Below are 26,603 nucleotides of genomic sequence, written 5' to 3'. Positions count from 1 at the left end.
AAACGTTTGCCTACAGAGTCTTCGGGGTGCGATGAGGGCTCAAAATGCTTCCCAGAAGGTATTCAGAAGGATACAATAAGAGCTAGAAATCAGGGTTCCGCCCAATTTTAGCTCAGTCTCTCCTTCGACTTCCAGACTCCTTCCCTTCCTTCGGGCAAGGATAGGGAAGATTCTGCAACGAGGAACCTCATCAACATGTAAGAAGAGATCTCGTTAGCAAAAGAAGTGTTCACGAAGGATCCTCCTCGGAGGAAGACTCTTCTCTCTCGTGTTGTTAGATATCCTGTCGTCTACTGGTGTAGCTGACTAAAATCACCTCCCCTTGCCAGGGGCCAAAAGCTCAAAGGGGAAGAATTTCTTCCACCCTTCTCCAGTCTCCTGATAAACTATGTGGTTGTTCAGGACTCTCGGACAATGTAGCGCCAGCCAAGCGCCAAATGCCAATACAGGCGAAAAACGCCAGAGGCGGACAGTTCCAAGGAACTCTGTCATGGTCGGATACTGAGAAGGAGCGGGCCTCCAACCTGGCGCAAATGCGCCAGAGGCGAACAAATCGGACAGATATATAGTGTCCGATGTGGACATCGTCAGACAGCCTAGAGACTCTTCCAAGCTCGAAGCTCCAGCAAGTGTGGAGGAGCCAAGCCAGGCGCGAGGCGCCAGCCAGGCTCTAGGAGCCAGCCAGGCTCTAGGAGCCAGCCAGGCTCTAGGAGCCAACCAGGCTCTAGGAGCCAGCCAGGCTCTAGGAGCCAGCCAGGCTCTAGGAGCCAGCCAGGCTCTAGGAGCCAGCCAGGCTCTAGGAGCCAACCAGGCTCTAGGAGCCAGCCAGGCTCTAGGAGCCAGCCAGGCTCTAGGAGCCAGCCAGGCTCTAGGAGCCAGCAGGCTCTAGGAGCCAGCCAGGCTCTAGGAGCCAGGCAGGCTCTAGGAGCCAGCCAGCTCTAGGAGCCAGCCAGGCTCTAGGAGCCAGCCAGGCTCTAGAAGCCAGCCAGGCGCCATCCAGGTGCCAGGCTCCTTCAAGGCTAGGCTCCAGTCAGGATTGAGGATCCATCCAGATGCAAGGCTCCTTCCAGTAAAGAGAAACCTAAAGCTCTGTCATGTAAGAGGGCTAGTCCCCATTGATATGATACAGGTAAGGCTCTGCCATGTAAGTGGGTCAGCCCCCATTGGCACGATCCGAGAAAGGCTCTGTCGTGTAAGCGGGCTAGCCCCCATTGACATGATCCAGAAGGGTTTGTCAGTCATAAGGTCCCTACCTCGCTGAAACTCTTGAGGCATGCAGACTCATAGACAGTAATCATGAAGTCTTCTGCCAGGCTCCAGGTGCCTTCCAGGCGCAAGGCACCAGCCAGACGCAAGGCTCCAGCCAGGCGCGAGGCGCTAGCCAGGAAGGAGCCAATCAGGCACCAGCCAGGCGCGAGGCGCCAGCCAGGCGCAAGGCGCCATCTAGGCGCGAGGCTCCAGCCAGGCTCTAGGCGCCATTCAGGCGCAAGGCTCCAGCCAGGCGCGAGGCGCTAGACAGGCGCTAGGCGCCTGCCAAGCGCTAGCCAGGCTCCAGGCTTCACCCAGAAGAGATCTATATCAAAGAACGCCCTGGCCTTCTTTGAGACATTGTGATCTCCTAAGCACTTGATAAGTGCATTGATGATTCCTTCAAACAGCTGAGAATTAAAAGCGCATGAAGTGCGAGCTTTTCCGAATTCTTGTTCTTTCCCTAACAATATGTCATAAGGACATATTAGCTGTCACATACGGGAGATGCAACTCTGTGTTGACTTCCCATTATCCGAAGGATGTCAAGATAACCTTCGAGGGATCCTTCTCTCTTGGTTGATACGTGTCTGCGGATACATTGCTGGGATAGGGAGCAGATACTGATCCTTAACTAGTGAGTTAAATTTTATTTAACGTCGTGTTTTTTCTTTGGGTTGTTTGAAAGGAGTTTGTAGATAACTCTTTTCAACTTAAGCACTAACCCTCGTGTTAGGATCAGGTGATCGGGATCGGTGTTGTGCTCCTTAATTATGCCACTAGGCATAGGCATATTGTCATGTAAGAGGCTCTGTCGAGTAAATGGATAAGACCCCATCGACAGACCCACAAGAACTCTTAGCCATAGGTCACATCCTCGCTGAGGCTCTTGAGGCGAAGCAGATTCCTAGGCATTAGCCATGGAGGCTTCCGCCTGATCAAGTAGGAACCAAGGTTTTATTTATTTATTACCTACAACGTATGTTGTTTACCTGTCTATTCAGTAAATAGTTGTCTCTTTCCCACCACCAAGGGTGTCAATCAGCTAAGTATATATCTGCTGGGTAAGTTCCATGTACAAAAATGATATTGTTAAGATACAATAAAGTTTTGTACATACTTACCTGGCAGATATATACGATTGATGGCCCACCCAACCTCCCCTCAGGAGACAGGTGGAAGAGAAAATCTGGTTCTAGAACGGTAATCGTTCCTATTCCTGCCACCCAGCGGCAGGGGCGGTAGATCACCTGACCTACCTGCAGCGTGTGCCGCGAAATTCGAATTTCTGTCGGGGACGACGGAGTCTATAGCTAAGTATATATCTGCCAGGTAAGTATGTACAAAACTTTATTGTATCTTAACAATATCATTTTTCACTTTATTTATAGCTGTGTTATACTTCTTTATTTGAGATGAATCTTACCTACTGTTAAATTTAGATATATCTCCCTGCCGATTAGGCGAGTCGGCATTCAAACAAAAAATCGAATGGCTGCCTGGATAACTGTCTAATTTACCTGTTCTCCACCAGTTGTGTTTCGAATGTTTTAGCTCTTGTCAGAATTCTCCTTGCCGCCATTGCAGCTAGGCGATTGTTGGTATTCTATGAAGTTTGGCTGTTTTACAAGTGTTTATGGTATTGTAATTTCACTTTCCTAGGATATCTTCCACCAGAAGCAAAACCAATTACATCAGACTAAGACTATGTAGGAATGTTTTTGGTGTAACCAGGATGTCGAAATTGGAAGTTGATCAACATTCCTTTGTACTTGCAAGGGTACAGAGTGTGATCTTGGAACTACTAGATGTGAAGAATGTAGGGAATTGTTCTGAGAAATTTATGCCTGAATATGTCAGTTATAGGAAAGAGGGGAAACTAATAGACTGCTAAAGCAATTAGTTAGGTCAGGACTTAAACCTGTCAGGCTATCCCTACTCAGACTAGGCCTTTAGTAGGCTAGTATCGACTTCCTTTGTAGCTCCGCCTTCTGTTCCCCATTCGGTTCAGGAAAAGCGTAACGAGAAGTTAGAACATTAAACCTATTTTTAGTTCTAATACCATTGAACTGAGTTTGTGACGGGAACGTTCGAATCCCTCCATAGTGTGCGCTCTTTTTCGCGTTCCCTGTTAGAAGTAAGGTGTTGGTGCCCTTGTCTATACATAGCCCGAGCCTAGGACTGCCCTGCGACAGTTGGTAGTGTCCGCTGCCAAGGGACCAGGTCGGTTCTTGGGACGATGGGATTCTCTGCCCTCAAATACCTACTTCGCCCTTTTCATGGTCTGAATCTTGTTTAAAGTGTTCGCCAAATGACTGTTAAACAGATTCCCTAGGACCGTTAAAGCGTTCGGATAAGGACCATTTCGGTAAGTGTTAATGCTCGCTCCGTAGGTGCATTCTGTCACCTTCAACACCTAGTTTGAAGTACAGTATAGGTATAGATATTTTATTGAGATGATAATGTATCTGTAGTGAGTTTTACACATTTAGATATGTCGACTTGTCGACTGTTTATCTCTCATATATGTGTTATATTCTAAATTCTCTTCTGCCAGCATATTCCTTTTTCTTCGTAATGCTTGTGTTCTTTGCTTGCTTTCTCTTCGGCTATCGACAAATCTCTTACTACTGCCTCATTTAATGTTTCTCTTTCAAGTCTACTATGTACAATCGCTTTCGGACGAGGCAGGAGAGTCGTTGTAACTCCTCTCCCACCACCTCCCTCTTCTGGCGCCTCGTTCTCATTCCCTCATGCCAAGGTCACACATTCGCGTATCAGCGCACGCACTGCCACACATGAGCGGAAATTGGTAGTTGGCAACAGCTTACGTCAGTAAACCGTAAATGTTCCGTAAAACATACTTAAAATTGTGGATGTACGGTGACGGGTCGTCCGGGCACTAAGCTTTTCCCACTGGAGTGCCGTAACCCACTCCAGTTTTGAAATGTTCAAAACAAGTCATGGGTGGTCACACCAAATGTCACCTGACGTAGCTCTAGGCATTGCACATTTACAACCCTGTACGACATGGCAATGTTGTAGCATGGTATAAAGGTCAGGTTGGCACCCTCAGGTCAGCTGTTGTTTCTGTCTCCGAGACCAGCAGTCTCCTCCAAGTACTCTCCACAATGCCCTGTAAGATGCCGAACCTCACATAATGACCAAGGAAGGGACCATCAACGTCACATCTTCTTGCAGGACCTTCTTTCAGCCCGGATAAGGCTCCTACAGCCACTCCTGCAGACACTCAGGACGAGGGAAATGTCATCTTCCACCTACAGAAGTTGGAGTTGGATGAGATACAGAGTGATGACAGCAACACGGAAACTCTACATGTAGCTACTCCCGTTGACGACGGACAGAACGTTCCCTTGGTCAAGACGTAGGACAGCCAAGAAGAGGACGACGTGCCACTGGGATGTAAGAAGAACCTCTGAGTCATCCTGTCGAAGAAAAATGAGAGGCTGGTGGGTGAGTGGCTCGAGCATGAGGACTAATTCATATACAACATGGGGATGGCTGCCTACAAGGACAAAGCCAAGGTGTGGAAGGCCTTTGATGACAAGGGCAAGTCACTTAAGACACCAGTGAATGGCAGCGAGCTCCGGAAGTGGTTCACATCCCTCAGGAGCCACTTCGGACGCCTCACCCCCGAGAAGAGTGGCCAAGGGGCGAGCAGACGACTGACGGACCGGGAGAAGTGGATATTGAACATATTCCACTTCCTCAAGCCCCACATCATCCGTCAGAAGAAGCACCAAGATGGTGGGACTACCAATGGTATGTACGTATATTATAATGTCTGACTTAATTTTTTTTATCTGTTGAAAATATACAACATTGTACAGTACATGCAGAATTCTATCAAAGTGAATTTACAACCTTGATTTTCAGAAGTGCAATGTTTTTACATTCTCTCATACAACTTCCATCACTTTATAGTCTGCTCTGTTTACAGGCTGGCCCTTTTGTACCCTATAGCCCCACAACGGTGGGCATGGTACCAATGTGAAGTTGATGTACATAGAATGTTACACTATCGGCATAAGTAAGTCAGTGTGGTGTGGTTTGCAATGCAAAATCTTGGGGATGTGTAGCACTTTGCCGGGCCAGTTCCAGGTAGGCGTCCGACTATGCTTAAGTTGTGCGTACATTTGCGGCACAATTTACGGTGCTGGCTTTACGTCTGTCAGCCCGTGTCCTGTTTACCAGCTGTTCAAGGTCATTTCACTGTGATGATGCCCACAATCCACATACATGGGCATACGCCGTCGTGGTACGTGCATGTGTGACCCCAGCATCAGTCGACTCGTGTGGACTGCAGATATTGTTGACTAGTGGGAACGCAATTGACTTGTGCGGACTTGGCCGAGTCCTGAGTCGCTTAAAACCGTCTTCCTCTCATTGAGTTGTGGTGGATGCGATACAGCACTCGACTGCTGTCACCTCTTATTGACAAGTGTTGCTTTTTGTCGCCAAGGGTTGCAGAGAAAGAGCAATCCTTTAAACTCTTTGGTTTGCCTCCTGTCGCCAGCTGTCTCCTCCCGTCGCCAGCTGACGGAAGAAGAGTTTGAATGCAGTTTGAGGAACTCGTTTGGGCTGGTCGGCGTTTGTTGCGACACTACCCCTTACTGTATCCTCATTTTGTTGAGGAAGGAGGCCACATAAAGAATATGTCTTAATTGTCTTAGCTTATTTTGGCGACCTCTAAATATTGGAGAAGAGAACCAAAGCTTTCTCCAATTAGAGAACATTTTGTGACTTTTCTTGTCCTCAGACGCACAAATCTCCATTTGGGTCTGCCTTGGCTTGTCGTCTTGTGGCTTTTAAAGTCGCAGAGAGCGAAGGCCGCCTCTTGCTGTACAAATGCTTATTGGTCCTTTAACCGTCTTTAGTAGGAGGTTCGCTTTCTTTCTCTTTCCTTTGGGGAAATGAACTTGAGACTGACAGACATGCTGATGGATTTTAAGTCTAGCTTGAGTTATTACCTTCGAACTACGTTGTCTCGCCTCTGCAACTTCTTAGAGAAGTGGACGCCAACCCAGCGAGTTTGTGTAGCCAGCTTAGGGGTTGTTGCCAATGGGAGTTTTTAGCAAGGAAAACAAGTAACTCATTTCTGATGCTGGAGGGTAATGTCCCCATGCTTATACTGGCTCGGTTTGGAAGAAGTGAGAACACTTTCGCTTCCTGTCTGATTATGCAGCTCGGTTTAAGGCGATAAGGGATTATCTATTGGTAGTCTTGTTTTATACCTTTCGGGGATAAGTGCAGACTCAGGTTCTGGGATATGGATAGTTGCAACTTCCTAACTTGCATGGAAAGACTTGGGACCAGTACGTTACTGGTGGAGACGGTGAAGGGCAGTTGTGATTCTTTTTTGGTCGTCCTCCACTAGTTCAATCTCCTTCTTATAGCTTCCTTTGTCTTCAGCAGAAATCTCTCTTAAGTCTCCTTTTTATATAGAGGGAATGATGGTCCAAGGGTAATTTTTTAGGACGAGCTCCATAGATAATTGGAGATATTCTTGGACGTTTGGAGACTGAATAACAGGAAGTGTCTGCCCACATAGTACTTGTTGGTTTTCTAGCATGGTTTTAGTGCCTTTCCAAAGAACGGTCAGACTTGTGGTACACATGCAGAATGTATTCCACTTACCAATACATCCACAGTCATGCAAGTTCCTTCAAGATGTTTTTACTAGAAGGTATTGCTGTTCTGTCCACTTTGTTTGGGTTAGTGTGCAGTCCTCTATAAGATATGTCGAGGACTTGTTGCCCATTGGTGGATGGAGTCGACTTTAGGAGCAAGACACTTCTACTGAATCAGTGATTCGAGTTGGCCAACTCTGTCAACAGTATTCCAAAGGCAAAGGACCTGTTGCTTCTTCTGGCCCAATTTCTATGGATTGTATTGTTAATTCTCTATATCCCCATTCTCATCTAGTGATGTGGGGATGATACTTAATTATGCATGGTTGTCGGTCAAGATGAATAGTCATGTGGTGCTTGAAGAATTTTAGGCCTGAAGGAAACTTCCTATATGGTAAAGGCTTTTCCCCATTAATGTACAGTTTCAGCGTAAGATTACAACTTACAAATAAAGTTAATTAAATTTGTAAGTAATCCAGAATCAACTTTAGCTCCAGGACTGTAGGAGGGACTCTGTAACCAAGAATTTTGGTCTTTTCCCCCTGTCATGCAACACTGAGTTTAACTAGTGTCATTACACTTTCATGCAACATAGAATGGTCAATACTACACCTGGTAAAACTTTTTAGATGTCAGGGCAGTGGAAAGACATCAGGATGCTTAGCAGGCTTATTCCCGGTCAGAAACAGTCTGTGGGAAGTTTGCTGCTTTGAGTGAAATGAAACAACATATTGGTTTGATCATTCATTCTGTGGAAGGACAGTATTTTAGCAATTGGGGATTCAGGAAGAACAACTGCCTGCATGGGGCTTTACATCTGTAAGTTTGGCACTTGGTGTGGATTTAAGGAGCACTCATTTAGACTTCCTAGTAGAGTATGTAGATGAACAGGGACATTCGAATGATTACTGCTACTTTGTTGGCCCTCAGGCTTGAGCAGTGGATGTTTCCTTAAATTTTGCCTAATTCAGACTCATAGGCCTGCCTCTCGTATCTACTCTGAATACTATTGAGCAATTCAGGTTCAAGAATAGCTTAGTGTCTCCTGTAGAGCCCTTGTAGCCTCAGGGCAAATGGTTTTCAGAATTTCCAATGCTCTCGGTAGATGTCTCATTCTTCCGTTGGGAAGAAATCAACTCTAATACACAATTCCATACTTGGCGCTTAATGACTCTATGGGTCCCAGTGCTTGGCTTTATGCCAAAACCACATATTCCATTCCACAATTCCATACAGTTCCATTAACTTAGGCATCTCCTTAACTGCTTGGAGATGTTAGAATGTCCCCTCCCAATAATAAGATTTTCAAGTTATCATAGGATCTGTCCTTAATTTAAAACTGCCATGGTCTGGGGTCAGAAGCAGTGGTCTGTGTATTGCTGAGGGTGCCATTCTAGAGGAATTTTCAGCACCTGGATCCTTGTAGACGTCAATGTTTTCTGTTTTAGAGAGATTAAGACTTTTCACTGTCTACTTCCAAAGTTATCGTTCCATACGTACTTTCCTCGGTATTGCATCAAGTACTTTTAGATCTTGCTGAGGACCAGCACTGTAAGGTGTTGAGATTGAAGCCCCTTCATCTCTATATCAGTCTCTCTCTGGAGTTTAGATGTGGGTCTAAACTTTATCTGAATTTACTGTAGGACCTTTTATTTAGCACTAGCAGTGGTTAATAAGTAAATTTATTGTCAGCACCCTTCTTTAAGCTGGTGTAAAGGGAATGCTATTTTAGCTTTCTGCTTTAGAGCTGATGATGATGTTAATGCTATGCTTTACAGTGCCCTGTAAGAATTCCATGTAACCCCTTAGTGGGGAAGAAGAGGAACTTCTCTATCCTGCTGGGGCATTTAAATTTAAAGGTTAAAGCTAGAACTTTTTTTATCATCCTTTTAGAACATTAAACGTCTTTGTCTAAAGCTAAATGCTGGAAGAGGCAAAGTTAACCTTTGGTTTTGTGGTTTTAAGAAACATAGATGTTGTTGTCAAAGGTTAAGCCTGGAAGAGGCAAAAATCAATCTTTTGTTTTGTGGTTTTAGAAAACATAGCAGTCTTTGCCAATGGTTAAGTTTGAAGACAAAGTTAACTTTTGTTTTGTGGTTTTAGAAAACCTAGAATGTATTTGTGAAGGTTAAGCCTGGAAGAGGCAAAGTTAACCTTTTGTGTTGTGATTTTTTAGAAACTTTGTCAAGGAACACAAGGTCCTCTGTGACATATTGGATAGGCTAGTGCATGAGAACTAGCTCCGTATCTTCTACCTTTATTGAAGGTGAACATTCATGATGTGAGCAGCAGTTGCAACTTCATTTAGTGTTTAGTCAATTTGTTGCTCCAGAATAGGATTGATGTGACACAGTAGAAGTACAATTCGGTTTTTACCCGATCACTACCTTAAGTATACAGAATTGTGTTTGAAAATAGTAAAGCCCTTAATCTGCTATTAGTAGTGGGTAGTCTTTTCCTGAACCAAAAAAAGAACAATTCTTTAATTAAATCCTGGGTTTTAATATTCTGGGGAGCGTGAAGGTACAAATTTTGTATAGGAGCGTACCTTTATATCGTACAGGTATTTATTTTAAGCGACTGTCGTTTGATAGGGCTTTTGGACCCAGGCACAGGGGTCCCTCATACCGCTTGCATTTCATGCTGGCTGAATCAAAGTGGTTTTCTCCGCAAGGGTGCTCTTTGCTGCATATGTATGAGAGTCTTGCTCCCTGAATGGAATCCAACTTCTTGTGGCAGTAAAATCCACCAAGGATTCCAGATCAGGTGAGAATGTTTTGGGTTTCATTCAAGAAACCTTTAGCTCGAATGGCTGAGCGGAATTTTGTCGAGCTGCACTACCCACCATCCTCTTCTTAATGTGGGAATCAGCTAAATTTAACAGTAGGTAAGATTCATCTCAAATAATATAAATTTTCATAATAAAATTTATTATTTGGATACTAAGCTACTGTTAAAGTAGACCCACCCAGACTCCCCACAACTTAGTGAGCTGTCAAGGAGAATTCTGACAAGAGCTAAAACATTCGAAACACACCTGTTGGAGAACAGGTAAACTAGACAGTCATCCTGGCAGCCATTCAAATTTTTGTTTGAATGCCGACTCGCCTAATTGGCGGGGAGATATAGCTAAATTTAACAGTAAATAAGTATCCAAATAATAAATTTTATTAGGAAAATTTATATATTAATTCTCATTCCAAGTACTGTTGACAACATTAATTACAAAACTTTATTTTTTTATGACGATACAAACATTTGATTTTCATGTGAACATATACATTCATTGCAGGCTGGTTCTGTCATTGAAGCTTGGTATCAGAGTAGTTTTCTTTGGTAGATGATCAAGGGCAAGGACCTTCAATTACTTTGGTTGGAATCATTTTCCATTTTGTTTGACTATACTAGAGTTATACTAGAGTAAAGATGGTTCCACACTGCTGGATTTTCCAAGGGGTATAGATTGTAGCATGTTCTTTTCATCCTTAATTGACATTTCATCTTATAAATTATATCTTGCCATTGGTTTTGAATTCAGTAAGGATGATGTGTTTTGATTCCCCCTCAAGGGAGAGCACACAGTCCTCTTTTCTCACTGACTCCCCTTCAGTGATCTTTCATATGTTTTGGAAACCATATTCACCAGAGCACCTGTCAAGAACATGGTACAGATTATCCTAAGGTTACTTTTTGTACATGAACTTCCCTGCCAGATATATACTCAGCTTAGGTCTCTGACGTCACGACAGAAAATTCAAAACTCGCGGCACACGCTACAGGTAGGTCAGGTGATCTACCTTACCTTTACCCGCCGCTGGGTGGCGGATGTAAGAACCAGTCCCCCTTTCTTGTCAGATTATTTTCTGTCGCCGGCTGGACAACACCTGTTGTTCAGTCCTTACGATAGTTAAATTCTTTCTCGTTGCCGACGATTTGGATTTTGGTGAAGTACCCTTTGTTTGTTGGCTTGGCATACGCTTTTTGGATTGTTATTTGGATTTTTCTTTTGGATTTCTCTTAGAATTAATAATCATGGATGATTCTGAAGTTAAGAAACCTAGTTTATTTAGGGTTTGTTCAGTGAAGGAATGTAAAGTAAGGCTTCCTAAAGCTGCATTAGATCCTCATTCTGTATGTACGTCTTGTAGAGGGAATGAATGCTCTTTTATTAACCCTTGCAAAGAGTGTGAGAATTTGGATGAGGATGGTTGGAAGGCTCTTTCTTCTTATGTGAGAAAGTTAGAGAAGGATAGGGCGCGCAAGGCTTCTTCAAGGAGCTCTAGTAGATCGAGGGTGAGTGAAGTTGACGCTGAGAATCCTGTAGTAGAAGTAGTTCCTTCTCCGGTTTCAGCCCCTGCGCCCAGCTTTGAACCCGAAGATTCGTTTTCGGAAGTTGCTTCCGGGAGAGCCTCGATCAGGAGTAAGGAGAGCCTCGCTTGCTCTCGACAAGGTAAGAGTGATGATAGTGCAAGTGATCAGTGCAGTGCCCCTAGTGCAGTGGAGGGTGCATCTGACCGGCTCACTAATGCTTGCCCAAGGCAGCCTAGACCGCTTCCAGACTCCCAGCCCAGTGGAGGAGGAAAGTCGAAAGCCGCAGGAAGGTTAGGGAGAACCCCCACCGGTCAGGCGTCCCCTGGGCAGATCCTGTTTCTCGTTCCCAGGCTGCCTTGGATCGAGCCAAGAAGGAGTTTTTGCGCCAGTGCTTCTCGTCTTCTTCTTCGCCTTCTCCTCAGCGTAGATGGAGCGCCTCGGAGTCGTCTCGCCCTCTCAAGAGGCCCTGTAAAGCTCCTTGCGCCCTTCCTTCCAGCCCCGAATCCTTCGCGGAAGAACCAGAAGTGGAACGCAAGAGAGCCAAGATTTCGTCTGTTTACGCTTCTCCTGTTTGGTCTCGGACTTCGTCTCCTGTAGAGGAGTTTAAGAGGTCTCCTGCGCGTATCCTGGCGGGTATGCAGGCGCAGATTGCAGCTTTAGCGGAGTCTATTGCCGGGACTTCTCATCGTCGGAAGGACGCCTCTCTTCCGGTGAAGAAGTCTAAGAACGTTCCTTCTGCTAGATCTCCTCCGGCTAGAGAAGTTTTTGAGCCTCGTAGCAGGAAGTCAGAAGTGCAGGCTGAAGTTCGGGATCAATCTCCGAGTAGGCTCTCCTCTCTCCCCAGCAAGAGTTGTGAGCATGTCAGGCGTAAGGAGCCGGACAGGCTCAGGCTCTCTCCTCAGGATTTCCGCTCCTCTTCAGTTAGGCGTCAAGAGCTTGACAGACGTCAAGAGCCTCGTTTTCGTCAGGAGCGAAGGAAGAGTTCTTCGCCTGGTGGCCACTCTCCTTTTGACGGACGCTGGAAGCCTAGTAGGCGCCAAGAGCCTTGTAGGCGCCAATGGAAGCATTCTTCTCCGTTGGATCACTCCCGATTGGATAGGCGCTCAGAGCCTTGTAAGCGCCGCGCTTCTGACAGGGAATCCTCTGTGGATGTTTTCTCTCCCCGTGGCAGGCGTCAAGAACCTGGTAGGGGTTTTGAGCCTGATAGGCACCAAGAGCCTGGCAGGCGTATTGATGATGGCAGGCGCCTAGAGCCTAGCAGGCGCATAGAGCGTGATAGGCACTCTCCCTTATCCAGACGCTCTTCTGTGGATATAGACTTTGTCGGAATGGATATAGACTTCGTTTCCGACAGGCGAGCTTCCACTAGTAGGCGCTCTCCTAGTAGGCGCTCCCCAGGTAGGCGCTCTCCTAGTAGGCGCTCCCCAAGTAGGCGCTCCCCAAGTAGGCGCTCTCCTAGGAGGCGCTCTCCAAGTAGGCGCTCTCCTGGTAGGCGCTCTCCTGGTAGGAGTTCTCCTAGTAGGCGCTCTCTTTGTAGGCGCTCTCCATGTAAGCGCTCTCCCAGTGGATTTTCTCCCAGTAGGCGCTCTCCGAACAGGCGCTCTCCAAGGATTAGCTCTCCTCCGGGCAGTAGAACTTCTAAACGTCATTCTTCGGAAGAATTTCTTGGGGATTCTGAGGAAGATTTGCCCAAGGATGCTTCGGTTTCTTCATATAAGAGACTGACCGACCTCCTCTTGCAAGATTTTGGGGAGTCTCTTTCGGCCGTTGCTCCTCCGTCTCCTCCGTCCTTATTTTCTACGACCAATACGGCTAAGAAGTCTTCAGTCGTTAAGATGAAGCCGACAGTGCCGATGAAGAAGGCTCTTAAGAACTTTGACGACTGGTTGGTATCAAAAGAAGAGAAAGGCAAGACCGTTTTTTCTTTTCCCCCGTCCAAACTGACGGGTAAGATGGGGTTTTGGTACGAGTCAGGAGAGCCCTTGGGTCTGACTCTTCCCTCTTCAGCAGACTCGGACTTCTCTTCGTTGGTTGATTCCGCACGTCGCTCGGCGCTTAATTCTGCGAAGACGACGTGGGGTATGAGCGAGTTGGATCACCTTCTGAAGGGAATGTTCCGAGTCTTAAAAGTTTTTAACTTTCTTGACTGGACCCTTGGAGTCTTGGCTAAGAGGACTCAAGAATAAGACACTCTTTCACCTGAAGACCTTCATGCAGTTCTGTCTTGTATGGACAAGGCAGTGAGAGATGGATCCGGGGAGATTGCTTCACTTTTTGGTGCTGGAGTTGTAAAGAAGAGGGTCGTTTTCTGCTCTTTTCTTACCAAGGCTGTTTCTCACGCACAGAGAGCTTCCTTGTTGTATTCCCAACTTTCTCCGCAACTCTTCCCGAAGAAGATAATTAATGACATCTCCAGCTCGTTGTCAGCAAAAGCGACGCAGGATATGCTGGCTCGCTCTGCTAGAATCCCGAAACCTTCGTTCCAACAGAAGACGAAGAAGGAGACTCAGAGTAGGCAAGAACCCTTTCGAGGAGGCCCTTCGTCTCGCTCTTCTTCCTCCAGAGGTTCGAGACCTCCTAGAAGAGGAAGGACCTTCTCTCGGTCTATTAGGGCCAAGAAGTAGCTCGTGTGTCCTCCAGACAACTGTGGGTGCCAGACTTCTGAACTTTGCAGATGTCTGGGCACGAAAGGGGGCGGACAACTGGTCCCTCGCTATCATCAAGAGGGGATACCTCATTCCCTTTATCTCGAGACCACCTTTGACCACCACTCCAAGGGAACTGGTGGCCAAATACAAAGACCCACTAATGAATCAAGCCCTCGCTCTAGCAGTAGAGCTGATGTTAGAGAAAGAGGCAATAGAGATGGTTCAGGACCCTCTTTCCGCGGGTTTCTACAACCGTCTGTTCCTAGTTCCCAAGAACTCAGGAGGATGGAGGCCGGTTCTGGACGTAAGCGCCCTGAATGTCTTTGTGAAGAAGAGGAAGTTCGCTATGGAGACGACTTCATCAGTCTTAGCAGCTCTTCGTCCCGGGGACTGGATGGTGTCACTGGGCCTTCAGGACGCTTACTTCCATGTGCCGATCCATCCTTCTTCTCGCAATTGTTCCGATACGTAATACAAACCATCGGTCCTTTAACAATAGGAAGTAGCTAGCGGCAGCTGGAACGGTCGTAAGCTTCGAACAAGGGGAGAACGGTAGTTAACTGCTTGTCCGCTGGGAGGTAAACAAATCACTTTTGCTTTCGGCCGCGGGTGTGAAGGACGTGTTCGTCATCGCTCTCTGCCCGCTTCATCGTCGTATGCTTTGTTTATATTGTGTTTTCTACTAATGGTTTGTTTGACTTGAAAATGAAACTGTAAGTACACTGTTTTCATTTTCATTACTTAATTATGAACCAACATGGAGCTATCGCCGTAGATGCGGCGATTTCCTCTCTTTTCATGAATTGAACCCTTGAATTATGTCTCGGTGACGAGGGAGGGCGCGCTCGCGCCGAGTCATGTATTTTGGGCGAAAGTGTGTAATTGAAAAATGTAAGTACTCTTTTCATTATATTTTTGCCCTGTGCGTTCGTTACCGAGAGAGTGATTGCGCTCGGCACGAGCCTTTTATTTTGTATAATAGATTGCAATGAAAGTGGATTCGCAATTGCAATATTCTTTTCATTTTCATTTATTTATTTGCATGAAATTTAATTTGGATCAATTTTCGTTCTTACCCGGGAATTGATCCTTACAATTATTTTTATGTGAAAGTGAAATCGCAAGTGCCAGTATTCTGTTTTCATTGAATTTTACAATATACTATTTTATGATAGCATCATAATTATTTGGATCAAGTTCCGTTCTTACCCGGGAATTGATCTTTTCCCCTTTTAAGTTCTATGAAGTGAATTGCAAGGGCAGTATTCTGTTTCATTTTCATATTACTTTTCACTGCTGTGCGGGGGTAGGGGAAGCGAAGGTCTGCCAGGAAGTCGTCGGAAAGCTCTCCCGCGACTCCCTTGGTATCCGATTCTTCGTCTTCCTTCCTGCCCCCCGCTCAGCTTCTTCGTTGTATTTTGTATTTGGGGTCTTCCTTGCGTTCGGGGTGGGGCATGTCTTCCCCCCGTGTGTGAGGGAACCCCTCTTACTAATCTACCTATGTTACCGCAGGTGCTACATCCGTGGGAGACGACCTTGGACAGGTATGGACCACCGCGGCGGCATGGCGTGCCTAGCATCCACGGCTGCTGCAGCGTCTAGCGAGGTCTGGGGCGGTCTCCACTACTACCACGGCCGCTTATGCTGCTCCCCCCCTCCTGGTCTACACTCCCCATGCTGTGTCGGTGACGCCGTCTGCCGCTACTAGGGCCGCCGCTGTACCGAGGGGGGGTTGCCGCCGCCGCCTGTTTTCTTCGTGTTGCCTGCCCCAGACTTCCGCTGTTCCAGCAGCTCGCCCCTGGACCGGCCGCCAGTACCCAGGTTCCGCTGGCTGCCGATGATTCTACGAGGCGATCGCTGGGCCTGCCGTACCTGCCGCTGATGTGATTCCCGCTGTTGGCTTGGCTGTCCCTTCTGGGTCTACCGCTGCCGCTGTTCCTGCCGCTCCTGAGCTGGTTGCTGTTCCTGTCGCTCCTGGTTCCTGAGCCTGTCCATGCTGGTCCTGCCCACGGTGTGTCTTCCCCAGTCCCAGGTCCTTCCGGACAGGTGCAGTCGGGCCGTGTTGCTTCGGCAATAGCCCCGGCTCCGGCCTGGATGGAGGACCTGACGACTGTCCTGCGTGAGCTGACGAGGAAGAGGAGAAGAGGAAGCTGTCATCTTCGTCTTCATCGTCTGCTGCTGCCTCTTCCCCTTCGACTTCTAAGGCCCATAAGCCGAAGAAGAAGAAGGCTGCCTTCCCCCCTAAGAAGTCTCCTTCGGGAACTTCTAAGGGCCCGTCCCACCCCAGTGGGACGGGGGGTCCTTCTGCTGGTCCTCCTGCTCCTTCGGGAGTGGGGCCCGTCTCCCCTTCTGTAAGGAAGAGATAGACGGGGGACCAGAGGAGTATCGGTTAGCTCTGGTACTTCCTCGCCTGGTGCTAGCGGCGATGCCGCTACGCCAGGTTCCGGCTCGGTCTCTCGTTCGCGAGAGATCCCGAGTGTACGTTCTCCCTCGGGAGACCGTGCAGCCAAGTTTCGGCGCCAGAGTTCGCTCGGCGCCAAGACGCGGCATGGAGCAGAAGGCTGGTGAGAGCCGCTCAGGTGACTCTCGCCAGGCCAGCGGCCGCTCTTGCAGCGACCAGCTGGTAACCCGGGTTTTTCCCCCCTAAGAAGGCTCCTTCGGGACCTTCTAAGGGCCCGTCTCGCTCCGGCGATTCGGGGAGCTCTTCTGCTGGTCCTCCTGCTCCCTCGGGAACAGGGCCCGTCTCTTCTTCTACCAAGGAGAAGAAGACGGGGACCAGAGGAGTACCAGCTTCGGCTGGCACTTCCTCGCCTGGTTCTAGCGGTTCTGCCGCTAAACCAGGATCCGCCTCGGCTTCTCGTTAGCGAGAAGTACCGAGTGGACGGTCTCCGCGGGAGACCGTCCAGCCAAAGTCTTGACACCCGAGCTCGCTCGCCGTCAAGACCGAAGCGCGGAGCAGAAGACTGGCGCAGAGTCGTGCAGACGACTCTCGCCAGGCCAGTGGACGCTCTCGCGCGACCAGCTGGCTGCTTCTCGGTTGACGTGACGGTCGCTGACCAGCCACAAGTTGAGGCGAGGAAGGGGTCCCTGCGGCCGTCGGTACCAGCCACGGCTGGTACCAGCGGCTCGACGCGCCGAGAGGACGCTCGCCGGTCTCACCGCGACAGCGAACCTAGCAGGTCACCTGACGCCGCTCCCATCGGGACCGGGCGGAGATGGTAACCAGCAACAGCTCGCCTGACGCTAGAGATCAGCGTCGACGTTCTCAGCCGAGCCTCTCGCCCCAGGCGAGTGGCAAGGCTAGGCCTGCTGCTCGATCGCCACCGCGGGTTGACGATCAGCAGCAGCCCTCCAAGCACGCTGGTCCTGCCAGCGAGCTAGGGGGGAGCGTCAGGTCTGCCTCTCCTGTACCTTCAACCTCCTCGGGCTACACCGGGAGGAGCGAGGTACCTATGAGTGATCGCGAGAGGTGCGCCGCTCGCGATCCCGCTATGATGCCGTATGGACCAGGCACGGTTCTAGGACCGACCAGGACATACGCGCAAGTAGCTGGAGGCGACCGTCAGGGGTCTGCCGCTGTTCCTCCTTCGGAAGGAGGAGTATCTCGGGATCTGTTCTTGCTGGAGGGACTGGATGGTCCTACTCCGCAAGACGCGGTTACTCCCGAGATACAGAGGAATTTGCAGAAGTCATTAAGCTGATTCGTCAGCATAATGACCTTGCGGAAGGATTGCCGCTCCCACCAGCAGAGCCCACGTCTCTGCTCGAGTCGTTTTGGGGCCCGAGAGGGAACCCAAACCGACGGTGGGTCTGCCGCGATCGGAGCTTGCCGATTCTGTCTCGAACCAGAGTCTCTCGTCTCCGGACAAGAAGGCTCTCTCAGTTCTGGCCGGTCGATCAAGCTACTTCCACCTCCTCTACTGCGACAGCGGCGTTTCTACGTGTCTTCGGACACCGTATTTAAATACTCCTTCGGTCCTCCTGAGAGGTTTCGACCTCGACGAGGACTGGAATGAGTCGGAGGACGGTATCGGCTCTCTCCTGTCAGGTGTCGATCAGCCCCACCCAGACGACGTTCACAGTGGCGGCAGACCCTTACCTACAGTGAGAGTTCGTAACCCTCCGCGGGAAAACGTTTTCTCCTGACGATACGTTTTCCCAGACTCTGACGGCGATGGCTGCTCCTATTCTTCTCCAACTGCTAGTTCCACTGGGAAGGCGAGCGAGTATCCAATTCCTCCCCCATTCCCTCTCTCCTTACGGCTACGAGGGAAAGGGGAGGGATCCTACAGAGATTTCTCTGTAGGATCCCACATTCGGGACTGCGCTACCGGGGGGACCTTCGGGTCCTACCTGATGTAAGCCCCGGTCGTTGAGGAGGGATCCTGCCCCATTCTCGATTTCTACGGGAATCGAGAGGACCACCAGCCGATATCGTTTCACGAATTCGGTGGGGGTTTCGCAGACTGCTTAGTTAATTAACTACGGAATTTCTAGCGCATTCAGAGTGTTCGAGTTTTTTACGATCTCCAAACACTTAGGCGAGACCACGGTCTAAAGTGAGCGAGACGAGAATCCCCGATGTTACACGATAATCGGGAACCTCGCCTATGCTCGAATTCCTGGAATTTCTAGCATTGGGAAGAAGACTGCTGCTGAAAGAAACTATCTTACAGTAGGCGACCAACCTGGAATAGAGAAGATCGGACGGGAATATCCAGTTTGGCTTGAACTATCGTCTTAGTATTCTGTTCACCATTGAAGCTTTCCTTCGAGGAAGACTTCTCCTTCACTCTTTGATAGAGATCGAAGGTGGTCGATCTCCAATCCTTATTTTGTTTTCTTGAAGGAAAGAATTTAGGATGGAGATCGTTGTTCAGAATCCTACAAATATACTACGTATATTAACCTCGCGACATGATTCTACTAAGCAGTTGAATTGTCCGAGGGGTAGGCGCATATCCTAGTTTATCTACGGATTGCGACTTAGAAGAGAAGTATTCTAATTGAACTGCAACTCGGGGTTGCCTGCAACCTCCCAGGAGTTTTCAGTTTCAATTTTATATACTTATGGTTTTGTCACAACACCATTTCAACTTTTATATTTACCGAAATTCGTTTCGCCTAAATATAATTGCTCGAGCATATCTTTTATGCTCGGTAGTTCTAGCCGAACGCATTCCTTCATGGAATAATGGATTACATGGCAACTCAGGATGACGAGTCGGCGAGAGCTCAGGCTCAACTACTGCGTATTGAACTGCCTGACAGCAGCTCAGTATCAGCTGGGCCTCCGAGATGCACGGTCGTGTATGTCTCTCTCTCCCCTGGTTTGATTGACTACCGAACCGTATCTCTGCCCAACAATCATGGACTTAAGTCTCTGATTAATGGGGATTCTCGCAATGATGAAGGACCATCTACTGCTGTGACGCTAGATTCCATCGCCTTCGACATTGCGAGAATTTTCAACAGAGATATCTCTTGGACTCTTTCATCTTTCTGTTTACCGCACGGTAACAGAAGTCTGTACAAGTCTCCCGCTGCATCGCACTGCGATAATGCGAATGATTTTGCAGACATCTGAGTTTGTCTTCAAAATATCTCGTATTCGTAGGTGTACAATTGTTCATTGTTCAACCCGAATTACGGGATGTGTCAGAAGACATCGCCTACTCTCCGACCTGACAGCTCTACTTCCAAATGTTCAGCCCATGAGAAGCAGTTCTTCAGGCGGCTTTCCCCTGTGTTTTCATTACTGAAGAACGCCCCGCTTTCATTGCAACTACGACTTCTCACCGGACAGCAATGAAATAGCGGTTAGCGTTTTCAGTCATTTGTAAGCACAGGTTATGAATCTTGAGAATCCTTCTCTCGATTCGTCTGTGAAGACGTAGGTTGCATTCAATATCTACCTTCATCTTCAACGGTACATAGTGTTGTTTCTCCTTAGCTGAGATTCAACAACCATGAGATGTTTTGCCTTCAGGGACCTCGGTCTTTAGAAGGCAATTGACTTTCGCCTGTTGGGCACATGCCTTAAGAGAATCATCACCTCGCTGTCCGGCATTGGTGACAAACAAATACATTATTTGGTTGGTCTCTCGGCATAACCCTTTAAAGGCGAAGGTCACGTGACTTACTCGGATGCTTGGACAACTTGCCTCCTACCGAACGCAGTCAGTCGGCAGCTGTCAGAGCGCCCGAGTCAGTTACGAACTACGCTGTTGACTTAGTTCGGTTGTTACAGAGCAATCATTACTTCGTTTTAATAGCTTGTCACAGTACCCATACCATCGACACCCACCATGGAGTGTCGGTGTCCTATCCACTACCGAGAACTTCGCTGCATGGGGATAGGAGGATGCGAGAGACTTCGTGGCAAACGGACAGACCAGTTTGGGTACTGGACATCACCGAAGTAGAGAAGAGGGATAGGTCATGCGACTATTTCCTTCTTTTCCTCTGAGGAACTGCATGACTTCTCCTGCGAAGTCAAGCATCCAGGGGATGGGGATCCGTGACGCTCGATTTCGTACCGAACTTCGTAGCGAAGACTCAGAACCCTTCGGTCCCTGACGATTGGTTCGAGTCGTTCACAATCCCCTCCCTAATGGACTTCACCGCCTTCGATGCGAAGGAGATACTGCCTTGTCCGCAAGAACTTCTCCTTGGCGCAGGTACTGAAGGCAGGGGTCTGGTCCAACCAGACCACATGCCCTTCCTTCTACCTTCGGGATATTGCCCACAGGTCCTTGGATCTTTTTCCTTGGGACCCGTGGTGGCTGCTCAACACGTTGTGTAGCGAACCCAGACCCTCGCAGGCTGAACAGCATCAAGTCCTGGTGTGACCGTAAGAATGGATGAGTGAATGAGAGTGTGACTGGCTCCTCTTCCCATCTTTTTCTTCCCCTCTACCTGTGGTTAGAGGGACACGGTCGTCACCCTGCTGGATAAGGACAAGATGCAGGTGAGCTACTCAACAGAGCCCCATCCTATCCCTTTCACTAGGGATAGGAGCGTATATCCACCACTTCCTCCAACAAGGGGGAGGAAGTGGATGCCAGCTTGAGACAACCCATACTTTATGTTGCCTCTTGCAAACAGGAACAAGTTCTTGCTTGCTGGTACGAAGAGATACGCTTGCCTCTCTCTTAGTACTCGGTCCAGAGGTCTGACCATTGATCCTGCGGTGCACACCCCGATCAATCGGACAGAGGCTTGGATCCCTCCCTCGCTCTTACGACCAGGGAGGCATTCCAGGGATGGACGAACACCAGTCTGTTCATCAAAAGACTCAGATTCCTCCCACCAAGAAGTGAGTCTTCCTATTGTTAAAGGACCGATGTGATTACGTATCGGAACAAATGACAATTTGTCGAAAATTGCATTTTCCTAACTATACAAACCTGAGTCCTTTACATATAGGTCCCTCCTCATGCCACCCTCACTCTGCGTATTTTGCATGGGCCAAAAGCAAAAGTGATTTGTTTACCTCCCAGTCGCGCGGCGCGCGACTGTCGGACAAGCAGTTAACTAACCGTTTTTCCTCCCCCTGTTCGAAGCTTACGACCGTTCCAGCTGCCGCTAGCTACTTCCTATTGTTAAAGGACCTCAGGTTTGTATAGTTAGGAAAAATGCAATTTTCGACAAATTGTCATATTTCTCAGATTCATGTGGGGAGGGAACGTTTTTCAGTTCAGGGCCCTATGCTTCGGCCTTTCCACGGCCCCCCAAGTATTCACAGGGCTAATGAAGAACGTTGCTCAGTGGCTTCATCTCGAGGGAGTGAGGATTTCCCTCTACTTGGACGATTGGCTTATCAGGGCCAAATCCAAGGAGAAATGTCTGGAGGACTTACGATTGACGTTGAATCTAGCAGCTTCTCTGGGTTTGCTAGTGAATTTCGAGAAGTCACAGCTAATCCCCAGTCAAGAGTGTATCTATCTGGGGATTCTGATGGCTTCTCAGGTTTTTCGGGCGTATCCTTCCCCAGAGAGGATAACCCGAGGTTCGGAGAAGGTAGCAACCTTTCTAGAGAAAGATGTATGCACAGCGAGGGAATGGATGAGTCTGTTGGGGACACTCTCCTCGCTGGAGCAATTCGTTTCTCTGGGGAGGTTGTACCTCAGACCCCTACAGTTCTTCCTGACGAGGAACTGGAATCAAAGATCTCAAGGTCTGGACTTTGCGTTCAAGATTTCGCAAGAGATAAAGGAGGATCTACGTTGGTGGCTAGACCCTCTTCTGTTCAAGGAAGGCCTTTCCTTGCAGGTTCGGAACCAGAGCCTAGTGTTATATGCAGACGCTTCGGACATAGGTTGGGGAGCTACTCTCGGGTTGAGAGAAGTGTCAGGCACCTGGATGGGGGATCAGGTGTCCTGGCACATCAACAAGAAAGAGCTAACAGCGATTTGGTTAGCTCTCAAAACCTTCGAACCCCTCGTAAAGGGAAAATCAGTTCAGATCAACTCGGACAACACCACAGCCCTGGCTTACATTCGGAAACAGGGGGGGACTCACTCTTTGTCCCTGTACGAGACAGCGAGATCGCTCCTCCTGTGGTCAGAGGAAAGGAAGATAAGTCTTCTCACCAGGTTCGTACAGGGAGAAAGAAATGTCAGAGCGGATCTGCTAAGCAGAAGGAATCAGGTCCTTCCCTCAGAGTGGACTCTGCACTCGGACGTATGCCAGGAGCTGTGGAGGACGTGGGGCAGGCCCCATCTCGATCTCTTTGTGACCTCCAGGAATGCGAGGATAGATCTATACTGCTCCCCTATTGCAGACCCAAGAGCAGTGGCAATAGATGCATTCCTGATGGATTGGAAAAACCTGGATCTTTACGCGTTCCCACCTTTCAAGATTCTAGGGAAACGTTAAGGAAGTTCGCAGCTTCAGAGGGAGCAAGGATGACTTTGATAGCTCCGTTCTGGCCCGCCCACGACTGGTTCACAGAGGTACTGGAATGGCTGGTGGATGTTCCAAGATCCCTACCACTAAGAGTCGATCTGCTCAAACAGCCCCACTTCGACAGGTTTCACAAAAACCTCCCCACTCTCAGTCTGACTGGATTCAGACTATCAAGAGTCTCGTCAGAGCTAAGGGCTTTTCGGCAAAGTCTGCAAGGGCTACTGCCAATGCTCGTAGACCTTCCACATCTAGAGTCTACCAGTCGAAGTGGGATGTTTTTCGACGTTGGTGCAGGACTCATAAAGTTTCCTCCTCCAGTACCTCTGTGACTCAGATAGCAGATTTCCTTATCTTCCTGAGGGAAAAATGCGGGTTAGTAGTCTCCACCATCAAGGGCTACAGGAGCATGCTTTCCTCAGTTTTTCGTCATAGAAGATTAAACATATCCGAAGACAAGGACCTCCATGATTTAATCAAATCTTTTGAGACGGTTAAAAGAACCTCCTCCTTAGTTCCTAGCTGGAATCTAGATGTCATGCTGCTCTTCCTGAGGTCCTCAAGGTTCGAACCTCCCCATACAGCTTCGTTCAGAGACCTTTCGATGAAGACTTTTTCTCTGTGCGTTAGCTTCAGCGAAGAGGGTCAGCGAGCTGCAGGCTCTAGAAGGTGAGGTAGGTTTCCAAGGAGGCTCCGCGGTTTGCTCTTTTCTTCCGGCTTTCCTAGCCAAAAATGAAAACCCTTCTTCACCGTGGCCCAGGAGCTTCGAAATTAAAAGCTTATCCTCCTTAGTTGGGACAGAAGAGGAGAGATCTCTTTGCCCGGTGAGAAGCCTGAAATTTTATCTTCAGAGGAAGAGAAGACTTGCTGCTAATGAGTGCAATCTCTGGTGCTCTGTAAGGGACCCCAGTAGGCCCTTATCTAAAAATGCCCTCTCATTCTTTATCAGGAAGGTTATTAGAGAAGCCCACACTTCATGCAATCAGCAACAGTTTAGTCTTCTGAAAGTCAAGGCGCACGAAGTAAGGGCCATCGCAACGTCTTTGGCTTTCAAGAAGAATATGTCATTGCAAAACCTCATGAAGGCCACTTTTTGGAGGTGTGAATCAGTCTTCTCCAATCACTACCTAAAAGACGTATCGATTACGTATGAAAAGTGTTTTGGGCTAGGCCCTTACGTATCGGCGGATTCAGTGCTGGGGCAGGGAGCTGAAACACATCCTTTTTAATCTTTTTCCCTGTTAGTTTTAATTTTGAGTTTTTGGTTGTACGAAGGAGGTTGCAGGAGGCAGCTCCTTCTTTCGTATACTAATATTAGTATTTGGTTAGGTGATCGGTTGCTTGCTTGGCTGCTTCCGCAATTGGTAGTGATAGGCTCTGGCATGTAAGCGGGTTGATCCCCATTGACCAGACCCTGCTTGGATTCTGCCAAGTAAGTGGACTCAGTTCCCATTGGTAGACCCAAAGAGTTCTTCAGCCATAGGTCACGCCCTCGCTGAGACTCTTTAGGCAACGCAGACTAATAGACAGTAACTATGAAGTCTTCTGCCTAAATCAGGTAAGAACCAGAGGTTTATATTTTTTATTCCTTTAACATGTGTTGTCCCCACTTTCTAGGTGAGTATGTGTCTCTTTCCCTCCACCAAGGGTGTCAATCAGCTAAGTATATATCTGGCAGGGAAGTTCATGTACAAAAATGATATTGTTAGTATACAATAAAGTTTTGTACATACTTACCTGGCAGATATATACGATTGATGGCCCGCCCAGCCTCCCCTCAGGAGACAGGTGGAAGAAAATAATCTGACAAGAAAGGGGGACTGGTTCTTACATCCGCCACCCAGCGGCGGGTAAGGTAGATCACCTGACCTACCTGTAGCGTGTGCCGCGAGTTTTGAATTTTCTGTCGTGACGTCGGAGACCTAAGCTAAGTATATATCTGCCAGGTAAGTATGTACAAAACTTTATTGTATACTAACAATATCATTTTGAGAAGAAACATGACTGTAGAAGGCATCACCAGGAAGAACTGGAATTGGTTGTTCCATCTGTACATGAACAGAGCCCAGCAGGAGTGGTGCTTTTTTTTATTTATTTTTGTTTTTACTAATCTCAGTGATAGAACTTTAAAAGACTGCTGATCATCCTTGTGGTAGTGGCAACAAGTTTTAATAGCTCTGTGTTGTTACATATGGGACATACTTGCCTAATCCATAGTTATTTGGTGGCTAGTGATTACCAGCCATTTTGTGAAGATTATATGGTGCCCTTGGCTGTGAGGGATTTTTTGGGTGAATACCATCTTCTGTGAACTTAGATATCAGTACCTTTATGGGGATTCTTGGAGATAAAAATATATAATACAAGCGATATTTCTAGATTTAACTCAGAAGCTGGTATTTATGCATTAATGTATTTTGGGTGATTGTTCATTTTTATGGTCTATTATTTTTTTCCTAGAAAATTAAATTGGAATTGAACCTGACATTGCAGTGTTAGAGAAAAGTCTCTAGACTACACAGAATATCCATATATCATCTGCCAAACAAATGGAACTGTTACTGTGATTGGTTAAGGCAGTCTGATTTAGTGGATCAGCAAGCACTCTTGATCTTCAGACACCTGACCTTTTATTCTTAAACTGCCAGAGGAAGCTAGGTTATAGGTACCCACTTGCCATTTCTTTGACATATGTGGACTTACAGTAGATTCTTCTGTGGAACTGAGGGCGGTTACATCAGCACTGCTAGTAAGGCCCTCCTTATATATGATTGTAACTCAGTTTATGTCTTCTAAAGTCTTGGCTCTTTTGCTTAATATCAGTTCCAAGAGTAACCCACAGGTCTCAGTTAGCCAGTGCTGTGATTCTAGTGGTTCCCTCTTTTCCTTCTAAGTTCAAATTCTGGCTACTCATAAGTACAGTGGGTTTGTTATGAAACAAATGTAAAGTTAAAAAAATAAAGTTTTGTCATACTTATAGTATACTAAGTTCCCACCTCATGGCCCTGTTAATTTCTCACAGCTACATCAGATGACATAGATGATTAAGAAGGAACAAGAGGTATGTCAGGCCTTGTGGGGAAGGCAGACGCTGACTGTGGGAAGGACCAACTTTGTTGAGAATTAAATGTTTAGTTACAGTTTGAATCTGTTAAGGAAATTATTGTCCACTTGAGCAAAGAAATCTGTTGAGGATATTATTGTCCTCTTGAGCAAAGATCTGATTGTTTTTTCCTAGAGAATTCTTTACATAGAATTAGCAAAGGCTATAATATACTGTAGAATGTTGAAATTGTTTTGGAGTACTGTATGTTATTTTGTTTTGATTGTGGGCAGTACTATTCAGAGCCTGTTTTTACTCTGAATTTTCATTTTATTTATTTCAGAGTATTCCAAACTGAGGAAAATGACATCAGATTCCTGGTGTAATGATACGGAGGATTGACAAGGCTTGTGTTGCTTTGAAATAATATAGCTCTTAGTGCCAAATGTGAATATAGTATAGACTTTTCCATACTGAAAAGCTTATCAAGTATTGAAACTGGTAAAGAATGAAGTACTGTATTATACATAAGATCTGAAATTTTGTAACAGTGATTGAGTGTTGCATTTGTTATAATACGTAATATACAGTGAGGCAGTATCATTGAAAGCAGGCCGAAAGTGAAAAGTTTTAATGTTTGAACACGCAAAAGAAAACTTGGATGCAGCCTGATGATGTGAGTTTTAGAACTTAGTATTAAAAGAGTTAGAACTTAGTGTTAAAAGAAAATTATGTTGGTTTCATAAATTCTTCCTCTCATTTTATCTATCTTATTGTATGAAGGCTTGGGAGTGT

The 26,603-nt window shown here is 47.4% G+C and overlaps 3 protein-coding genes across 4 annotated transcripts in view; all 3 read left to right on the top strand.

The window, feature by feature from the left end:
- Positions 1 to 26,603, top strand: part of LOC135203804 (gastrula zinc finger protein xLCGF3.1-like) — a 124,415-nt gene that overhangs the window by 44,823 nt on the left and 52,989 nt on the right. The window lies entirely within an intron of this gene.
- The window catches only part of LOC135203803 (gastrula zinc finger protein XlCGF17.1-like), a 54,663-nt gene that overhangs the window by 13,305 nt on the left and 14,755 nt on the right, over positions 1 to 26,603 (top strand). The gene's annotated exons all lie outside the window — the stretch shown is intronic.
- LOC135203478 (oocyte zinc finger protein XlCOF22-like) overlaps positions 1 to 26,603 on the top strand; it is a 52,596-nt gene that overhangs the window by 24,807 nt on the left and 1,186 nt on the right. The window lies entirely within an intron of this gene.

Source organism: Macrobrachium nipponense, chromosome 36 (genome assembly GCF_015104395.2).
Source record: "Macrobrachium nipponense isolate FS-2020 chromosome 36, ASM1510439v2, whole genome shotgun sequence".
Taxonomy (NCBI): Eukaryota; Metazoa; Arthropoda; class Malacostraca; order Decapoda; family Palaemonidae; genus Macrobrachium; species Macrobrachium nipponense.
This window is presented reverse-complemented; position numbering and strand designations above follow the sequence as displayed.